Source organism: Lycorma delicatula, chromosome 4, assembly GCF_047948215.1.
Source record: "Lycorma delicatula isolate Av1 chromosome 4, ASM4794821v1, whole genome shotgun sequence".
Lineage (NCBI taxonomy): Eukaryota > Metazoa > Arthropoda > Insecta > Hemiptera > Fulgoridae > Lycorma > Lycorma delicatula.
The window spans coordinates 198,719,673-198,735,845 of record NC_134458.1 but is presented as its reverse complement, the minus strand read 5'-3'; the positions used below and the strand labels follow the sequence as shown (position 1 = coordinate 198,735,845).

The 16,173-nt window shown below is 32.6% G+C and overlaps 1 protein-coding gene across 1 annotated transcript in view; it reads right to left on the bottom strand.

Moving 5' to 3' along the window:
- Positions 1 to 15,019: 15,019 nt before the first annotated feature.
- osp (myosin phosphatase Rho interacting protein outspread) overlaps positions 15,020 to 16,173 on the bottom strand; it is a 679,682-nt gene continuing 678,528 nt past the window's right edge. Inside the window, exon 28 of the mRNA XM_075364979.1 lies at positions 15,020 to 15,238. The gene's annotated coding sequence lies outside the window, so the exon portion shown is untranslated. The remainder of the gene's footprint in view (positions 15,239 to 16,173) is intronic.

Genomic DNA, 16,173 nt, shown 5'->3' with positions numbered 1-16,173 from the left:
TCATAAGGTTTATTCTCCACGGAGGATATGAGCAAGGATATATAGGAAAGAATGACGGTTTGTCAACATTTACATGCTGCAGCAGACGCCAGGTACGGATACCTACCGGTGTAGTACGACGTGGATGGTCCTCATACTTTCCTAGATTAGGATTTCTAAAGACTGACTCAAGAGCCGGGTGATTTGGTTGTCCTCTGAGACGAGCAAAATACGATAATAAGAGCTGGTCTCGTCTATCCCAAAGTGATGGTTCACCACAGTCTACCAGTAAGCTTGCGACAGGACTAGATCTAAACGCGCCTGTGGCAAGCCGAAGGAAAGCATGATGTACACTATCCAGCATTATAAGCACGGTTTGACGAGCTGATGAGTAGGCCACACAACCGTAATCTAAACGGGAGCGAACAAAGGAATAGTAAAAACGTATCATACATGATCTATCGGCTCCCCAGTTGGTGTTAGTAAGGACTCGCATCATATCTAGAAGTTTGGAACATTTTGTTTTCAATTCTTTTAAATGTTTGACCCAAGTAAGACGGCTATCAAAAATTAAACCTAAAAACTTAACGTAAGTAGAGATAGTAATAGTCTCACCGTTCAGAAAAATTTGCGGAATAGAAGGGTTTCGTAGCCGAGAAAAAACTACACATTTTGTTTTTTCGGATGAAAATGTGAAACCAGTAGCCCTGGACCAAGCTTCAAGGTGATATATAGTGTTCTGCAGTAGTCTCTCTGCTGTAGGTGCCGAACGGCTTGCAATGTAGATAGCAAAGTCGTCAGCAAATAGAGAGCATGAGACAGGAGCCTGAACACATTTGGTAATATCATTTATGGCTACAGAAAATAAGGTGGCACTTAATACACTACCTTGGGGCACTCCATTCTCCAAGATGACACTATCTGAGAGCGAATCATCCACACGAACACGAGCCGTTCGGTGATTTAAGAATCCCCGGATAAAAGCAAGCATATTGCCCTTGATTCCCCATTTTTTGAGAGTGTTAAGAATACCACGTCGCCAGGCTGTGTCATACGCCTTTTTTATATCAAAGAAGATAGCGACGAGGTGTTGCCGATTGAGGAAAGCGTTTTGTATGGCTGTTTCTAGTGACACTAACTGGTCAATGGAAGATCGTCCTTGTCGAAAACCACACTGTTCTGGAGATAGAAAGCCATGTTTCTCCAAGTACCATGTAAGTCTGCGGTTTACCATTCTCTCCATTATTTTACACAAAACGCTTGTTAATGAAATAGGGCGATAGCTTGAGGGGTTCGTCTGGTCTTTACCAGGTTTTGGTACTGGTATAATAAATGCTTCTGACCAGCCGGGTGGGAAGACTTGTTCGGAGAATAAACCGTTGAAAATATTCAAAAGTTGTTGTAGTGCCGAATTAGGAAGGTGTGAAAGCATGGAAAGGCGAATGTTGTCCGGTCCAGGGGAAGTGTCCCGTGAATTTTTAAGTGCATGTAACAATTCTTTAAATACGAATGGAGTGTTTAATTCACCAACCGAATCACCAATGTTTAACGACAACACCTCCATTTGTATCTTGTACCGTTGAAAATCGTTATTATATGATGAGGTGAGAGACACCGAGCGGAAAGATTTTGCTAGACTATTTGCCACTTCCGAGGATGATGAAAGGAGTTCTCCTTCATCAATAAGACCAAGAATAGATTGTTTCGGTGATCCGAAGATTGCACGAATTTTCTTCCTTACAGTAGACGTGGAAGTAGTGCGTGAGATAGTGCTCACGTATTTCGTCCATGAATTCATCTTAGCGTCCAAGAATACTCGACGGCACACCGCTCTAGCCCTGCGGTATAAATTTAGATGTTCTGTTGTAGGCCTACGATTAAATTTACGTAGTGCCTGCCGTCGATTCCTAATAGCATTTTTGCATTCATCGTTCCACCATGGAACGAAAGGACGTCTAGGATTACCCGATGTTTGTGGGATATATCTGTTGGCATTCTTAAGTATCATGGACGTAAAAGAAGAATATTGGTCGTGGATGTTCGCTCCATCGTCATACTGAGATTGGAATGCTTTACGGTATCCGTTCCAATCTGCCTTTTCAACAATCCATCTCCGTGGCCTTCTTTTAATCTCGCAGTCTACACCGAAACTAATAATAATTGGTCTATGATCACTGCCGTGAAAGTCATCACAAATCGACCAATTAAAATGAGGGAGTACATTCGGTGAGCATATGGAAAGATCAAGGTTAGATACAGCACCAGTTGATAAGGACATAAATGTGTGTGATCCATTATTCAGTAGGCAAAGGTCAAAATCTTGTCTCAATCTGTTTATCATATTTCCTCGAGTGGAGCAGAAGGTTGAGCCCCAGGAAATATGATGGGCATTGAAGTCTCCTACTATTAACGATGGAGATGGTATTTGTGTAAGGAGATTTGAAACATCTAAAGCACTGAACTCAGTGTTCGGTGAGAGATACAGATTGCAGATATGCAATTTGAAGGGAATAGTGACCTTCACTGCAACAGCAGGAATGACAGTGGTTAGTTGAATTCTTGTAGCTGACACCCCATTCTTCATGAAAATCGCTACTCCACCACTCTCCCTACTGTCTACTAGGCAGTCGTATCTCTCGCAGAAGTATCCTCTAAGTGTAATTCGGTCATGTTGCAGAAGGTGAGTTTCCTGGAAACACATGATTAGTGGATCATGTGTGTGCGCCAGTACTCTAATATCTTCAATGCGGGACCGAATACCTCTAACATTCCACTGAATAATGTTCATAAGTGTAAAAAACAAATAAAAAAAAATAAATTTCGGAAACTATATAAAAATTAGTTGTACGTGATTCGGTTTTTCTTTTTTGTATTTTTTATTTTAAAGAACTCCGATGCCCTAGGGTCGGGTGGTTCTTCAACCATATCCTCCAGTATATGAGGTGATGGTGGAGGAGATTTATTTGAATGGGATGCTGTAGTTGACATCCCAGAAGAGATAGTTATGTGGGTTCCCTTTATGGGGAGCTTATTAGGTGGCTTACTGCCAGCTGTGATAGTCGCTATTCGTGGCGGTACGACTTTGGGAATAGGAACTTTCGTATGTATCATACTGTTTGATTCACTAGCTGCGACGGAGGACTTTTTATTCATTTTTGTCAGCTCTGAGATAGTGGCTGTAAGTGAAGCTACTTGATCAGATAGCATTTGAACAAGTTTTATAAGCTCATTGCAGGATCCGCACTGCTGATTATTAGCATTTGTAGGAATTTGTTTAGTTGTAGCGTTGTAGCGGTGGCAAAAGATACGTCTGGTTTAACCAGGTTCCGTGAGTTGTTTATCTTTTTATATTCTCTACGTGCAGCCGGAAAAGATAGTTTTTGCTCCGTACAGATTTTGAGAATTGCCTTTTCTTCTTTAAAAGTTGGGCAATCTCGGGAGCGGGCTGTATGTGGACCACTGCAGTTTGCACATTTTTCACTTTCTTCGCAGTTAGTGTCGTTGTGACCTTCTTTACCACATCGAGCACAGATCTCAGTTTTCGTGCAAGATGTTGTAGTATGACCAAAACCTTGGCATCTGAAACATCGCCGTGGGTTGGGTATGAATGGTCGTACCCGAACCGAGAGGTAACCCACTTTAATATTTTCTGGTGGAACAGGGAGATTGAATGTTAATATAAGAGACGGTGTCGGTTCTTCTGTTCCGTTCTGCCGTTTCATTATACGTTTCACTTCAACAACATCTTGGTGGCAAAGCTCGTCAACTATTTCATTGATATGTATATCTAAGAGGTCTCGACAAAAAATTACACCCCTGCTCGTATTTAAAGTTTTGTGGCTTTCAGCACTTATATTTATACCACCCATATTACGGAGACGTAAGATTGATCGACTCTGTTCGTCGTTGAATGTTTCAACCAGAATCGATCCGTCGCGTAATTTCCTGATGTTCTTTGGGGAGCCACTTGCACCTGTTAGAGTTTTATTTATAAGGAAAGGTGAAACCTTTTGGAGGGAGCCACCTTCCTGACTATTTCTGAGAACAATGAATCGAATATTTTTAGTGTTCAAGTTTAAAATTTGTAGTTCTCTTCCATAGGACTTTTATCCTCGTCAGACAAAGCTGACCGAGGTCTCTTCGCAAGACATAATTTGGTGGTTTTTTCAGATGGACCACCAACCATCATTGTGTTTATTGTTGGAACTGAAATTTTGGTCCCACGAGTACCGGCGAAAAATGGACCACTCCAGCAGAGCGCACGCGTACTGGAGCTAGAGCTAAGTATAACTGGGTTCGCCCTGGTGCCCAGAGGACATCGTTCAAGACTCACTACGTAGAGCCATTCACCCATCGGCACGATTTGTTCCCACCTTGGGTTACGGTTGCGTTTCGTAAGATGTCGCAACACCACCGAGTGTTAATGTAAGAAATATCAGTGTAGGATGTTGTTGTGTAATTGTGTAAGTGTGTATGTTGTAATTTATGTAGTGTTCTTGGTGTAGTATATGTGTATAATGTAAAGTGTTCTGCAGCTCACTGTATAGTGGGAAGAATAGCTGCAGAGGCTAGGCCCGTGGGGACGCCAACCCCCAAAGTCTTAAAGTTAAGACTCCCCGTCGGGGACTCCTCTACATGGCCAGCCAGTTGATCCAGGTATAAAGTACTGCAAAAACCGGTCCTAGTAGCACTGCACAGAGACACTATAAAACACAAGAGCCAAGGATAGAAAAATTGAAAATTCACTCTCTTGCACGCTCTTTTATTGGAGCCTGAGAGGTGTGGGACCGCAGCACTGCTAAGGTGGGGGAACTGCGCGTTCATCTGCGCGGCGGGTATGATGCTTGTACCTACGAGTACGTATACTGTGCGCCAACTCACATCTGAGGTGCTACCGTGTTCATCCGCCGATATTAAATTAGGCATATATGTGGTAAAAATATATATATTATATGAGTTAAGTCTTTTTACGCATATATTTTAACTGATGATATTTTAATCAATGTCTACGAAGGGCAATTCAGAATAAGCGGGGAGGAATGTTGTCATCAGGCATTGTCTTTCTCCATGATAATGCTCGGCCGCACACTGCAGCTGTAACAAAGAAGCTTCTGCAGCGTTTTCATTGGGAAGTGTTTGATCATCCACCATACAGCCTGGACTTGGCGCCATCCAATTTTCACCTCTTTGCTCACATGAAACGCTGGCTAGGAGGACAACATTTTGGCACAGACATCGAGCTGCAGACCAGCGTAGAAACATGGCTGAAAACACAGGTGGTTTCATTCTATGACGAGGGTATTGGAAAGTTGGTACCAGGCTATGACAAATGTCTAAATCGGAGTGGTGACTATGTAGAGAAATAGCGTAACTATGTAAGTACTTGTTACAAATAAAAAAAATTTTTATTTTCACTGTGGTTTTAATTTCGTGACCGATTGGACCTTGAAAAAAAAACCTTCGTATTATATGGCAAAAAAGAGTTGGGTTTTGGACAAGATGATAGCAGCAGTAATATGTATAAACTATTAGAGCACCCTAAACTAAATTTCTTCATTTAAAATAATTATTTCAAGCAATAATAACTTTATAAACACTGCATTTCTGTAGAATTTTATGAATTAAATTTTTAGCATTTTTTTTTCTTGGTGAAATTATTTTTCTTCGTGGCAGTATCTTAGTCTTTATCTGAGGTCCCAAGTTCGAATCCCAGTCAGGCCTAGCACTTTTATACTATAAAATTCCATTTCCATATTCCTACATACAAACTTCTCTGTAAGCTTCTGTAGTGAATTAAAGTCATCAAGCAAAATAAAAAAATAAATACAAAATAATCTGGCAGGTCTTTTTCTTATCAAGAATAATACTTTTTCTCTGTTATATACTACAATAGTTATAAAAGCAGAATATAAATCATTATTTTTTAAAATTAAGTTTAAATAAACTAAAAAGTACAGTATGGCAAATAAATCTTAATTAATCAAATTACAAGTGCATAAAGCACTATAGAAGATGATTCCATTGGTTTATATTACATCCAGCTAACATAAAAAAGAATATGTGTATGTAGACAAAACTCATTAATTAACAAAAGAAGGATGTGATAAAACTGCATATTTTATATATATGAGTATTATGTTACTTTAATTACATTTGCTTGCATACTGTGTCTGGAGTTAGAATGTACAATATGAATAAATCATATCAAATAATGGTATTACTGTTAATCAATGTACAACTGTTTAAAACCGCAATATGTATTCAGATTGTAGTAAATCCTGAATTTAATTTAAAATATCCTAATATCATGTTGATTATGGAAGCCTTTAAACCTAACGGACTACCTTTTGGTAAGACTAAATTTTATTTATTTAGAAATACAGAGAGATTTTGGTACATGAATTTAGAAAAATGGAAACTAATATATCAAAATTCTTGAATTTTATTGACGACATTAATTAATAATTAAGGTAAGTTTTAATGTAAATTAAAAAACATATTTGTCAAAAAAATTATTTACAATAATTTTAATAACTGTTTTTTTTTTTTATTACAAATATAATCTTATTAATAATAAGTATTTTACACACTCTATAGATCAGTTTTATTATAACTGTTTGAAATGATGAAAAATATGTGTATTAGTAAATAATACCCTCCATCATATTCATATTAATTTCTCTTCAATTATTAATTACTAAAATTTATCTCAAAAAATATATTATTTTTAGTGTTTAGTAAACTGAGACTAGTTCATTACACAAGGGTTCCAACTGTGGCTTTATCCTTATTTTATACAAACCGTATTTTTATTATTTTGGGAGGAAGAGTCTCTGGCAGTCCCATACTAACTTATCTGTCTTCCAGATAATAGATTTTTAAAAGGTGGAAGACTTTAAAAAATTTTATGTTCATATAAATGATTTCAGTTTCTGTGATTAAGAAAAAAAAACAGATTGTTTAATAAGTAGCCAAATGCTATTCTAGTAATCTTTAAATTTACTCATGAAACATAAAATAAATTGCTTGGAAGCAATTGAGGTAAAATAATAATAAATATTTCTGGATTGTAATCAGTCTTGTGTTCTGTAGCAGTAACTTAATGTCATTTATTCATGTTTCTTGTCTTATTTATAAAAATTAATTTTCTTGTTATTGTAATATTGTCTACTTTACGTTCACTACTTTTGCTTCATCAGAATGTTTTATATGGAAATTAAATTAAAATATTAAAAATATAAAGAGGCGAATTAACCATTCACTCATATAAAAAAATGAAATTAAAGATTTAAAATAATTTTATACTGAATCTTAAAATGAAATCAGTTTTTCTTCATCTCCCTCAGATTTTTTGTTATGACCCTTTAAAATATTGAGAAACTTCTTAAATAGTAGAATACAAAAATAATAATAACAATTACAATTAAAATTCCTACATTTATTTTGCAGAGATTTACGTTTATCTTAATTTCTTATATCCTTTTGTGTTCAGTGAAGTCTTCTCTTTTTATTATCTAGCAGTAGCAATGCTGCTAGTTCTTTAGGATTCAATTTGCTGTCAAATATATTTTCACAAATTAATTTTCTTATTTGTGGCCCAATGAATATTCCCTCTTTTAACTTGGCTTCACTTAATTGTGAAAAACCTCAGCTAAATATTTAAAGCCATCTCCATCTTTATCTAATGATTTTACAAAATTCTTCAATAGGCTTAGTTTTATGTGTAGAGGTGGTAAAATAATACGATCTGCTTTGAAAAGGGGAATATTGACAGCATTTTCCTTTCCTGGGATAAACTGATTATTTTTTTTTGGCCAGTCTTTAACTGCGTAGTGTTTATCTGCAGCCACCCACAAACGCAAGAAACACGTATATTTTGTAAAGTCACTCTGGAGACCAAGAAGAAGCCTTAACGCTTTCAGGTCAGCGATGATTTACCATGAGTGTTCATCACACTTAATAGCTTTAAAAATGTTTGGCATACTTTCATATGTTTCTTTCATTCCTACAGAACGTGCTACTGGTAAGTAGCATGTGCTGAAACCTTATTTCTTTTTTACAAGAAAACTTATTTGAGTTATTCCTTCTTTCTGATCTTTGAGCTTCTTTCTAATGAGTCTATAAATAAACGCTGATCATGAATAACATATTCAATGTCCAGCTCAGACATTAGCACCCTAACATCATGGCAGGAAAAAATCAAACCATCTCTTCTAAAGTATTTCAATAAATTTTCGTTTTGATCTCTATACACTGATATTTTAGTATCCTTGTTTAATAAATTCGTTCCTTTCAGATGTGAACCTATGAGTTCTGGTTGTTGTTTCAATAAATACAAGTCTAAAATTAGGTCGCTCAGTTCTGGTTGTGTAATGAGGTGAGGTTCAGTATTTCATTTTTCTGGAACGTAATCAATATCTATTGAAGTTGAGGATCCATTGGTTTCTTCTGGGGAATCAGAGATTTCTGTCCAAGAAGCTGGAATAACAAAAAAAAAAGCAATGCCATAAAGTACTCGTTTCACAGCTGAACAAACACTTGGGTATGCGATACTTCCATACTTCATACAAGGAAGAAAAAGCAATCTTTACAAAACTACTGAGTAAACCTTTTATACTTACATACACTTTGTATGACTACCCCTCTTAGAATTATAGCACTACGAAATAACTGATCATGTCTATTAAGTATGAAATACTTTATTTTCTTACTTTTTAGCAATCATAAGTTATTAAAATTCTTTGTTGTTTCTATCTTTTTCAGTTGGATTCCAAGTGATAATTCTCTTAGTGTTTTATTTACTGTAACAAAATTGCATTAATCAATATTAAACTGTTTCCAAATATGAATAAATACAATAAGAATTAAAATTTTATTATGGTAAGCATGTAGTGTTCAAAGATGATTATTATTTCTGTTTTAATAATTATTCTATGGGGTAAAGAAGTACAAGTCAATTGTAGTAAATCAATAAGTAAAATGTTATAAAATCAATAAATTATTGTAATAGCTAACTATTCATTCTGATAATAAAAATTTATTATAAAGTTCACAACAATAATAAATTGTAGCTTTTGTAGAGATACTTCTAAATTTCAAAGAATACTTTTAAAATTTTCCTGTATTAAGTATGGATAATGCATTTCTTATATATTTTAAAAAAGAAGGAAAATTACAAAGCCAATGCTGCTGTGTGATTAGTGAGTACTTGAAGCACAATACTACATTTTTCTTGTGCTTCAAGTACTTAAGCAAGGAAAAGGATTTCCTTGCTTAAATAAATAGACTGTCTGGTATCACTTCTTTAATTTTTTAGGAATGAATGAAGAACCCCCTTTGCAACAGTACTACTGGATAACATACCTGCTAGTTTTCAAGTTTGCAGTTCAACTGTTAATAAAAGTGATTAAAAAAGGGACCCATTTTTTATTTTTATTTAATTTAACCCTTTTAGGATTGTTAAGCACAATAAATTTAGCTTAATTTTTTTGAAGATTCTTGAAAATAACCGTACTAAATTTCAGCTTTCTAGTTGTCCAGAAGTAGGAAAATTGATGATGAGTGAATAAGTGAGCGCCTTTAGCTGTTGAAATATATTTTATATTCCTTACTATTCATTGAAATTAATGTGAGTGTATCATAATATCGTCCAATCTTAGCTGGTCTACAACTTAAATTTTAGTCTTTTCTAATAATATTTAAGTTAAACTACAATAAATGTATTTTGAAATTCTTTATGATTTGGAACAAAAAAAAATAATAAACTCATTTTTGTAGACATTTTTTAGTTTTAAAAATTTTCACCTGGGCCTCTTGAGAATTTTGGAAAACCGCTATTTTACATCATGAAACAAATATACCATTCAATTTTTAATTTTTCCAAGATCAGGGATTAAAGAGTTATTATAAAAATCAGTGTAACTAAGAACTTTGTATGAATATCGTTTATAAATAAATTACTATTCTTGTTTTGGAAACAAACATTTATTGATATTATTATGTATGTTTGGTCAGTAAACCCATTTTGGGCGTACAAATTCCACTACTTCTTGCTACAAGTATTTTACTTGTTAATGATCATTATTTAGTTTTTAATGTTTCAGCATAAATCTTTAATTAAAACATGCAACATAGTACTTCATCTAAAAAAACTTCCTTCTTTGTTGGTTTTTGTTTTACAACATTTTTATAAGACTTGATAGAGCCCCTAAATCTCAAAATCTCTTTGTTTCAAGAGTAGACTTTCTGAGGAGAAAATAGTAGGAGAAATTAGCAATCATATCTTGCGAAAACTGAAGTATTGGTATAAGTTTACTAGAAATCATTTCATGCTTATTCAGTAAAAAATAGTTTCAAATTTTTATCTGAATACTTCCTTTTAATATTTTATGCTGAAAATTCATATTTTTGCTGACATTATCTGCACGTTATAGGTTAATAATGCTGACTTCATACTGTGTAATTTAGTTAATAATTTCATTCATTATTTTAAACAATAACTTTCATCATAATTCAGGCAAAGTTGCTTTAAAAAAAATATTTTTTTCAAAAACTAACTCTGGGTCATTTTTGCCCAAAATAATACCAATTTTTTGTGCAAGGAAAAGTACAACTGTGTAATTTATTGAATATTTCATTCCATCTGTTGGTAAAAGATTTGAAAGAGAACTTAACAAAATCAGTAAGGGTTTAAAATATAATATAAAACAAATTTGAGTGGGAAGTAAAATTAAAATTGGAAAATATCTTATCAAGGCTGAAATGCTAAAAAATTATAGTTTTAGATCAAAATCACATAAAACATATGCAATTTTATCTCAAACCTAGGTTATAATATGATAAAAACTAACTTTTTAAATAACAAAACTAAAAATTAAAAAAATTGTGTATTGTAAAATAAATATTTAATTCAGTAAAACAAGCTTTGAAAAATAGTTAATATAAAAGCAACACATTAGATGGTTTGATGATATGCGAGAACAATTCAAAATGACTAAAAATTACAAAATGAGTGTCATGTAAGTTGCATAGAGATTTTTTTCAAGTAGACTTCTTTAATTATACAGGTCTTAAGTAAATTAACTGAACTATTTTAAAGGCATGCTTTTTGAAAAGGTCTAAAATCCTACTGTCACTCAATATATTTCATCTTTTTAATATACGTATTTTCATTTTTGTGTTTGTTCATTATGTTATTTTTATGACATTAAATGTGTTTGTGTATATATTATTTTACTGAAATTAATCTTTTTAAGATTCATATCCTCTACTGTTAAATTATATTTAAATTGTATTAAATAGACCACTTAGTACAGAATATTAATATATTTCTTACCTTAATTTTTCATGGAAGTACTTTTGCAGGAGCCGGCATCCTCAGTCATGATTGAAATAATTCTGTTATTGCAAAATAAAAATACTAAAATAATGAAAATTGCTTATTAACTGACACAAGTGCTGCTATCTGTTTCAGTTTTTATAAGACTACCTCAAATACTATCTGATGGGTTATCAAATTGAAATGTTATTTGTATTCATATAAGTAATATTTTTCTAATATAATTAATTTTATGTAATTATTAATTTCTAATATTTCTGAATTTGTGTTAATTTTTTTTTTGTCTTCAGTCATTTGACTGGTCTGATGCAACTCTCCAAGATTCCATATCTAGTGCCAGCTGTTTCATTTCGGTATACCCCCTACATCCCTTACAATTTGTTTTTTCAAATGTTGCCTGTGTGCACAATTTTTCCCATCTACCTGTCCCTCCAATATGAAAGCGACTATTCCAGGATGCCTTAAAATGTGGCCTATAACTCTACCACTTCTTTTAGCTATATTTTTCAAAGAAATGCTTGTTTCTTCATAGATTTTCTCAACACCTCTTCATTTGTCACTTTATCCACCCATCTGATATTTAACATTCTCCTATAGCACTGCATTTCACAAGCTTCTAATCATAACAATAACAGGGTTTATAAAGTCTGAAGGAACTTTCCCTTTTTTGTAAATAACAAACACCAGTTTGTAAAATCTACCGCTTCCTCACCTGCACAGCGCAGTAATACTGTAGATATCCCGTCTATCCCAAGAGCCTTTCTCCCATTCAAATTCTTTAATGCTCTATTAATTCTATTAAATTCAGATCTCAGTATTGTATCTCCCTTTTCATCCTCTTTGACTTCCTCTTCTTCCTGTATATAACACCAGTTTCTAATTCATTTCCTCCATATAACTCTTCAATATATTCCACCCAGCTATCAACCTTTCTTTTGTATTATAAATCAGTATACCATCTTTATTTAACACATTATTAGATTTTAACTTATGTTCCATAAAATTCTCCTTAACTTTCCTGTACGCTACATATATTTTACCAATGATCATTTCTCTTTCCACTTCTGAACACTTTTCTTTAATTCACTCTTCTTTCACTAATTTTCACTACCTGTTTGTAGTATTTCTTAATTTTCAATAATTCCTTTTACCTTCCTCATCACTAGCATTCTTATACTTTCTACGTTCATCCATCAGCTGCAATATATCCTCTGATACCCAAGGTTTTCTATCAGTTCTCTTTGTTCTGCCTAAGTTCACTTCTCCTGACTTAAGAATTTCCTTTTTAAGATTCTCCCATTCTTCTATATTTTCTACCTCATCTTTTTTACTCAGACCTCCTCAAAAATCTTCTTTACCTCCTCTTCCTCAAGCTTCTCTACATTCCACCGGTTCATCTGACACCTTTTCTTCAGGTTTTTAAATCCAATCTACATTTCATTATTACTAAATTATGGTTACTATCAATGTCTGCTCCTGGATAAGCTTTGCAGTCGATTAGTTTATTTATAGATCTTTGCTTAACCATTATATAATCTATCTGATACCTTGCAGTGTCACTCACCTTTTTCCACGTGCATATTCTTCTATTATGATTTTAAACTGGGTGTTGGAAATTACTAAATTATACTTTGTGCAAAACTCAATAAGCTGTCCCTTCTTTCATTCCTTTTGCCCACCCCTTATTTACACACAATATTTTCTTCCTTGCCTTTTCCGATGTTTGCATTCCAATCTCTAACTATTATTAAATTTTCATCCCCTTTTATGTGTTTAATTGCTTTGTCAGTTTCTTCATATATACTGCCTACCTTATTGTCATCATGGGCACTTGTAGGCATATAAACGTTAACAATCGTTATTGGCTTAGGTTTTGATTTTATCCTTATTACAATGATTCTATCACTATGCATTTTGAAATACTCTACTCTCTTCCCTATCGTCTTGTTCATTATAAAACCTACTCTTGCCTGTCCCTAACATCTTTTTATATTAGGCACTCAATAGCAAGGTGAGTAGAGCTGTTGTCTCTACAATAACAATGCTTTACTGCAACCCATATTTCTTTCTTTTTTAATGATCTCATATGGCTGAAACAAAGGACTCATGGAACCATTTCGTAAGCAAACTACCTGTCATCCACAAATTGCAGCTACATGAGTTTTCGATTGGTAATTACTTAAGGCTAACATGTTTAAAACATCGAGGATTTTTACTTTTCCTGATGCAGAGAGGAGCTAGTTTATAAGTCCCTGTTTTATTTACACAAAATAAAACTGACACAATTTTTACTTAGTTTTAATCTTGCTTTACTTGTAGCCTATTTTAAGTTGAGTGTTTTATTCAAAAGCATTCTATAATATAACACAGTTTCATCACAATAATATAATTGTTCGTCAGTATATCCCTCTTCTTCAATTAGTGATTTTAATGGAAATTAGATGCAATGGAGATTATTGCAGAATGTTATAATAAAGTATTTATTGATAAAATTTAGTTCTGTATTACAGTAGCTAAAACTACATATTGTAAACAAGCTTCAACTTGCCTATGTGTTTAAAAAATATATGGTTTTAAAAACAAATTAAAAAAATCAATTATAATTTTGTATATATAATTCTATACGGAACATACTTCAACCCACATTAAATGAAAGCGCGGTATAACCGATGGCATTATAACTGGAGAACACTGTATCAGTTTCATATGGCCCCAAATGAAGTAATCTAGTAGCTTTAAGTCAGGTGATCGTGGTGGCCAATTGATTGGCCCACCAGTCCAATCCAATTTAAGAAATTAGCATTCAAGTGATTTCTAGCTACTAAAGAAGAATGTGGCATTGCACCACTGTGCTGGAAAATCATTTGCAATCTAGTTTGTGCAGGTACATCCTTCAAAAGAGCTGGCATCTCATTTTTCAAGAAATGAACATATGCATCTCCTGTAAGGTTTTCATTGAAAAAAATTGTCCCAGAATTTTGTCATAAATAATGGCACACCAAACATTAATATGAAATCTATGTAGGAAACTAGTTCCACAGTACCACGTGGATTGTCTTCACTCCATAAATGACTATTTTTAGAATTTAAAACTCCATTTCTTGTAAAAATGGCTTCATCTGTAAATAAAATTGAATTTACCTTCTAAGTGTTGTCTAGAATCCAATGACTCAAATTTAACCGTTGGGGGTAATCTGTTGGCAGCAAATTTTGAACCCCTTCTGCAGATGGAAAGGATAATGATTTTCTTTCCATAGGATGCACCAAGCTTTGTTTTTTGACAAACCAATGCGACATTAAATTTGCCTTGTACTAGTGCCTGGGCTACGCTGAATGTACTGAATCACAGGATCTTCATCATTAACACAATGATTTAATTGGCATTCAACAGAAAATGAACATGTTGGAAATGACTCTTTTGTTCGTAAATGCTGATACACTGAAGAATGTTTAAAAATAATTTTTATCAGGTATAGAAAGAATAACATGATTTTTGTCTATATTTGTCTGCTTTACTTTAACAAAAAAAAAACAATTTTTAAAAGTTTCTATTCACTTTTTATCAGCTGTATTAATTTTCTCAGAATTAAATTTTCTACAAGTTTTGTTCTAAATCTTCTGCATTTAGTAGTCATTTAACAAAGCTATTGTACTATAAAAGCAAAAAAAAACTTGTTTTTGACACCAAATTTTATGGAGTTATAGTTCTGAGATCTGTTTTATTCTATTCCTCAGCTCAAATTACATAAGAAACCACCAACTTTACTCCTTAATTTTGGTCCCAAAAATTACAGTAGGGCTTCTTTTTATTAGAAGAGCTGAAATCTGGAACCTATGTTTATGTGAACTTTTTTCATTATTTTCACCAGTAGATCATGTCCTGAAAGTTTCTCCATTTCTTTGTGGAACAGTCTGTGTATTCTGTAAAAATTATATTAATATTTAAAACATAAAATTTAATAAAATGCCCTGTTATTGCTACATATATAATGATATATTTTTGAATAAAATAAATTTACCATTATACGTAATATGAAAACCCAAATGTAATGTAAAAAATTTATTATATCTTCCCTTCATAACAAATCATCATATTTTTAAAGACCCCCCTCCAAACTAATAACATGACATAATTTATCAGTAGCTCTTAGGACAAATCTTTTCAATCATGGGAGTCCTAATCCCTTACCATGGGAATTGAGGTATGGAGTAGTATTTAAATAATTTACAAACCATTCAGTCGTATCTCCATTGAAGAGAAGAGAAGGTAATAAATGCATAAAATTTATTAAAATAAAATAATAAAAAATATAGAAGTAATATTTATTATATTTAATGGCAGACAAGAGACTTAATATTTTTTTTAAATGTTATAACAAACAAACAAAAAACTATTATTAATTTTAATTAACTGACAATATTATTATATTAATATTATTTATATATATTTTATAACACACATTACAAGGTGTTATAATATGATACAAAAATTATGGTACATATTATATTATTTATTGTTAACATTAATATAATATATACAAAATCTACAACATATAATAATATTATACTAGATAAAGTAATTTAAATTACAAAATGGTTACATTACACAATAATTAAATTTTATATTATAATAATTATTTTACAAACATTATAATTTATTTTGAATAATATACTATATAACATATTAACAATGAATTATGAAGTGAATTAATAATTTTACATTAGTAACCATTTCATATCTTCTGACTGAATTAATAAACAATAATTGATATTTTTTTTTATCTAATTTTATTTAAATATTATTTTAAGTATAATAATAGTATATCAAGATATAAATAATTAATTTTAACCACTGT